The sequence below is a fragment of the Lissotriton vulgaris genome, chromosome 8, assembly GCF_964263255.1.
Source record: "Lissotriton vulgaris chromosome 8, aLisVul1.2, whole genome shotgun sequence".
NCBI classification, from domain to species: domain Eukaryota; kingdom Metazoa; phylum Chordata; class Amphibia; order Caudata; family Salamandridae; genus Lissotriton; species Lissotriton vulgaris.
Genome location: NC_141696.1, coordinates 216434131 through 216440130, shown reverse-complemented (window position 1 = coordinate 216440130; position 6000 = coordinate 216434131).

Sequence of the window (6000 nt, the reverse complement as noted above, 5' to 3'; positions counted from 1 at the left end):
AGGAGGGAAGCCTTGGAAACCACGCGATACGTCGGGGGAGGGGGATGGACAATGCGTCAGTTCTGCTGCAAACAGTGTTGCATCAAATCTGGACTGTACAGAGAAGCAATGCATTGAAATCCCAAGACCATTCTGGTCTACAGGTGATGCGTCAGAAAAACTGTGCACTCAGATGCAATGTGTGGAAATCCAGACGCGCTGGACATTGATGTGGCGGTGGCAAACAGGCTCTCCGTCAATTTCTTCAACTGCGGTCCCACTATGTGTCAATTTTTTCAGCTGCACAGCAGGGCCTATGTTGGAGTCAGTGCAGGAGTCTAGGACTTCAGAGACACTGTGCGCTGCACTCAGGGTGTGGCGATTTCTTTGGTTGCTGGCAGGCGCTGTGTCGATTTCTTCATATGCATGGTGTGGTTGGGTGGAAATTTCTACTGCACGGCGGTGCTGTGTGATTGAGTGATGCGTCCATTTTGATGCTTTCAAGCTGCAGAACAACCTCCAAGGGCTCAGTACTGGATTTGGCGGGAAACAACCTTTACAACGCAACTTTTACATCGCACTACCATTACAACACATTTTTTACATCGCAACATCCTTTACATCGCATGCCATTACAACGCAGACATTACGTAGCATGTCACTACAACGCATACCATTACAACGGATGACACTACAACGCAAGCAATACATCGCAAGACATTACAATGCATACCATTACAATGCATAGTACCCTTACACTATCCAACACTTACCCTACTGCTGCACACACTGGGGTTAGAATAGTAATTATTACCCCTACACTATCCAACATTTACACCTACTGTTGCACTCACTGGAGTTAAAATAGTAATTTTTACCCCTACACTATCCAACACTTACCTTACTGTTGCACTCACTGGAGTTAGAATAGTAATTATACCCCCTACATTATCCAACACTTACCTTAAATGCAATGTAATGGTATGCGTTGTAAATGTATTATGCGATGTAAAGAAATGCGTTGTAAAGGTAGTTTGTAAAAATGCGTTGTAGTGACATGCAATGTAAAATCATGCGATGTAAAGGATGTTGCGATGTAAAAAATGCGTTGTAAAGGTATGCGTTGTAATGGTATGCTTTGTATCGTCATACATCCGTATTTGGCACCATGAGGCAGGTCAGAATTCCCAGTAGTGGAGTTCAGGGATGCTGCAGATGAAGTATTTCATGACCCTGAGACTTCCAACAGGAGGCAAGCACACACAAGCTCTTGGAGAAACTTCACAAGCAGGATATACAAAGTAAACATCCATTCTTTTCCACTGCACACAGACAGAGGCAGCAACTGCAGGCTAACCTAGCAAAGCTGCACTCAGCAAAAGGGCAGTACTCCTCCTGACAGATCTCATTTCTTCTTCTTGGCAGGGTCCTCTTGAGTCAGAAGTGTTCTAACAGTCTGGTGTTTTAGGTCCAATACTTATATCCTTTTTGCCCTTTGAAGTGTTTGTCATTTACAAGTTCCTGCCTTGCCTAGCCTTGGCTCCAGACACATTCCATGGGGTTGGAGACAGCACTGTGAGACGATAGGCACCACCCTATTCAGGTGCAGGTGATAGCTCCTCCTACCACTGTAGCTCAGGAAGGCCCATCAGCCTGGTGATGGGCCATCAGCATGTGCAGGACACAACTCAACTCCCTTTGTGTGATTGTCTAGAGTTAATACACAAACAAGCCCCTGTCAGTCTAAACCAGACGTTGATTCCACAGGCAGGCAGAGGCACATGATGGTTAAATTAGAAAGTGGCACACAATTTACAAACCACCTTTACCAAAATAAGTGTTTTCAAATTCTGAGCTCAGAGAGCCCAAACTCCAAATCTCGAGCTGTTCATATTGAAAGTTCCACGTGTAAAATGGGACAAGGAAGCTCCAACGATAACCTATGGGAGAGCTAATCCTTGCCATAGTGAAAAAAACGAATTGTCAGTATTTCATTATCAGGACATGTAAAACAGACCAGTATATGTCCTACCTTTCAGATACACTGCACCCTGCCCATGGGGCACCTTTGGCCTACCTGAGGGGTGCCTACCATTTAGTAAAAGGGAAGGTTAGGGCCTGGCAATGGGTACAATTGCCAGGTCGACATGGCAGTTTAAAACAGCACTCACAGACACTGCATTGGCAGGCCTGAGACAAGTTTACAGAGCTACTCGCGTGTGTGGCGCAACCAATACTGCACTCCCACTAGTAAAAATCCAATTGGTCGCACACTGCTTGTCCTATCAGCGTGTTGCCCCAAAGCACCGTGGTCCATGTAGTCAGCATCAGCGGGTACGCCTCTGCCAGGGTCTTGAGCAAAAAATCAAAGTCGCGTTGGCCATCCCTGGACACGTGTTTCGAGGTTGTTGCCTCTCGTCAGCAGGGAGTAGGAATGTATAAAGGGGTGCTGCATAGGCTGCCAAAAAATATCCTCGGGTCCGGTACCACTCATGGCACGCAGGTGCGTAACCCGGCTCGTCAGCCCCACCAGCTCCAAGGAGCTTGAATATAAGTAAAAATCCAATTGGTCGCACACTGCTTGTCCTATCAGCGTGTTGCCCCAAAGCACCGTGGTCCATGTAGTCAGCATCAGCGGGTACGCCTCTGCCAGGGTCTTGAGCAAAAAATCAAAGTCGCGTTGGCCATCCCTGGACACGTGTTTCGAGGTTGTTGCCTCTCGTCAGCAGGGAGTAGGAATGTATAAAGGGGTGCTGCATAGGCTGCCAAAAAATATCCTCGGGTCCGGTACCACTCATGGCACGCAGGTGCGTAACCCGGCTCGTCAGCCCCACCAGCTCCAAGGAGCTTGAATATAAGTAAAAATCCAATTGGTCGCACACTGCTTGTCCTATCAGCGTGTTGCCCCAAAGCACCGTGGTCCATGTAGTCAGCATCAGCGGGTACGCCTCTGCCAGGGTCTTGAGCAAAAAATCAAAGTCGCGTTGGCCATCCCTGGACACGTGTTTCGAGGTTGTTGCCTCTCGTCAGCAGGGAGTAGGAATGTATAAAGGGGTGCTGCATAGGCTGCCAAAAAATATCCTCGGGTCCGGTACCACTCATGGCACGCAGGTGCGTAACCCGGCTCGTCAGCCCCACCAGCTCCAAGGAGCTTGAATATAAGTAAAAATCCAATTGGTCGCACACTGCTTGTCCTATCAGCGTGTTGCCCCAAAGCACCGTGGTCCATGTAGTCAGCATCAGCGGGTACGCCTCTGCCAGGGTCTTGAGCAAAAAATCAAAGTCGCGTTGGCCATCCCTGGACACGTGTTTCGAGGTTGTTGCCTCTCGTCAGCAGGGAGTAGGAATGTATAAAGGGGTGCTGCATAGGCTGCCAAAAAATATCCTCGGGTCCGGTACCACTCATGGCACGCAGGTGCGTAACCCGGCTCGTCAGCCCCACCAGCTCCAAGGAGCTTGAATATAAGTAAAAATCCAATTGGTCGCACACTGCTTGTCCTATCAGCGTGTTGCCCCAAAGCACCGTGGTCCATGTAGTCAGCATCAGCGGGTACGCCTCTGCCAGGGTCTTGAGCAAAAAATCAAAGTCGCGTTGGCCATCCCTGGACACGTGTTTCGAGGTTGTTGCCTCTCGTCAGCAGGGAGTAGGAATGTATAAAGGGGTGCTGCATAGGCTGCCAAAAAATATCCTCGGGTCCGGTACCACTCATGGCACGCAGGTGCGTAACCCGGCTCGTCAGCCCCACCAGCTCCAAGGAGCTTGAATATAAGTAAAAATCCAATTGGTCGCACACTGCTTGTCCTATCAGCGTGTTGCCCCAAAGCACCGTGGTCCATGTAGTCAGCATCAGCGGGTACGCCTCTGCCAGGGTCTTGAGCAAAAAATCAAAGTCGCGTTGGCCATCCCTGGACACGTGTTTCGAGGTTGTTGCCTCTCGTCAGCAGGGAGTAGGAATGTATAAAGGGGTGCTGCATAGGCTGCCAAAAAATATCCTCGGGTCCGGTACCACTCATGGCACGCAGGTGCGTAACCCGGCTCGTCAGCCCCATCAGCTCCAAGGAGCTTGAATATAAGTAAAAATCCAATTGGTCGCACACTGCTTGTCCTATCAGCGTGTTGCCCCAAAGCACCGTGGTCCATGTAGTCAGCATCAGCGGGTACGCCTCTGCCAGGGTCTTGAGCAAAAAATCAAAGTCGCGTTGGCCATCCCTGGACACGTGTTTCGAGGTTGTTGCCTCTCGTCAGCAGGGAGTAGGAATGTATAAAGGGGTGCTGCATAGGCTGCCAAAAAATATCCTCGGGTCCGGTACCACTCATGGCACGCAGGTGCGTAACCCGGCTCGTCAGCCCCACCAGCTCCAAGGAGCTTGAATATAAGTAAAAATCCAATTGGTCGCACACTGCTTGTCCTATCAGCGTATTGCCCCAAAGCACCGTGGTCCATGTAGTCAGCATCAGCGGGTACGCCTCTGCCAGGGTCTTGAGCAAAAAATCAAAGTCGCGTTGGCCATCCCTGGACACGTGTTTCGAGGTTGTTGCCTCTCGTCAGCAGGGAGTAGGAATGTATAAAGGGGTGCTGCATAGGCTGCCAAAAAATATCCTCGGGTCCGGTACCACTCATGGCACGCAGGTGCGTAACCCGGCTCGTCAGCCCCACCAGCTCCAAGGAGCTTGAATATAAGTAAAAATCCAATTGGTCGCACACTGCTTGTCCTATCAGCGTGTTGCCCCAAAGCACCGTGGTCCATGTAGTCAGCATCAGCGGGTACGCCTCTGCCAGGGTCTTGAGCAAAAAATCAAAGTCGCGTTGGCCATCCCTGGACACGTGTTTCGAGGTTGTTGCCTCTCGTCAGCAGGGAGTAGGAATGTATAAAGGGGTGCTGCATAGGCTGCCAAAAAATATCCTCGGGTCCGGTACCACTCATGGCACGCAGGTGCGTAACCCGGCTCGTCAGCCCCACCAGCTCCAAGGAGCTTGAATATAAGTAAAAATCCAATTGGTCGCACACTGCTTGTCCTATCAGCGTGTTGCCCCAAAGCACCGTGGTCCATGTAGTCAGCATCAGCGGGTACGCCTCTGCCAGGGTCTTGAGCAAAAAATCAAAGTCGCGTTGGCCATCCCTGGACACGTGTTTCGAGGTTGTTGCCTCTCGTCAGCAGGGAGTAGGAATGTATAAAGGGGTGCTGCATAGGCTGCCAAAAAATATCCTCGGGTCCGGTACCACTCATGGCACGCAGGTGCGTAACCCGGCTCGTCAGCCCCACCAGCTCCAAGGAGCTTGAATATAAGTAAAAATCCAATTGGTCGCACACTGCTTGTCCTATCAGCGTGTTGCCCCAAAGCACCGTGGTCCATGTAGTCAGCATCAGCGGGTACGCCTCTGCCAGGGTCTTGAGCAAAAAATCAAAGTCGCGTTGGCCATCCCTGGACACGTGTTTCGAGGTTGTTGCCTCTCGTCAGCAGGGAGTAGGAATGTATAAAGGGGTGCTGCATAGGCTGCCAAAAAATATCCTCGGGTCCGGTACCACTCATGGCACGCAGGTGCGTAACCCGGCTCGTCAGCCCCACCAGCTCCAAGGAGCTTGAATATAAGTAAAAATCCAATTGGTCGCACACTGCTTGTCCTATCAGCGTGTTGCCCCAAAGCACCGTGGTCCATGTAGTCAGCATCAGCGGGTACGCCTCTGCCAGGGTCTTGAGCAAAAAATCAAAGTCGCGTTGGCCATCCCTGGACACGTGTTTCGAGGTTGTTGCCTCTCGTCAGCAGGGAGTAGGAATGTATAAAGGGGTGCTGCATAGGCTGCCAAAAAATATCCTCGGGTCCGGTACCACTCATGGCACGCAGGTGCGTAACCCGGCTCGTCAGCCCCACCAGCTCCAAGGAGCTTGAATATAAGTAAAAATCCAATTGGTCGCACACTGCTTGTCCTATCAGCGTGTTGCCCCAAAGCACCGTGGTCCATGTAGTCAGCATCAGCGGGTACGCCTCTGCCAGGGTCTTGAGCAAAAAATCAAAGTC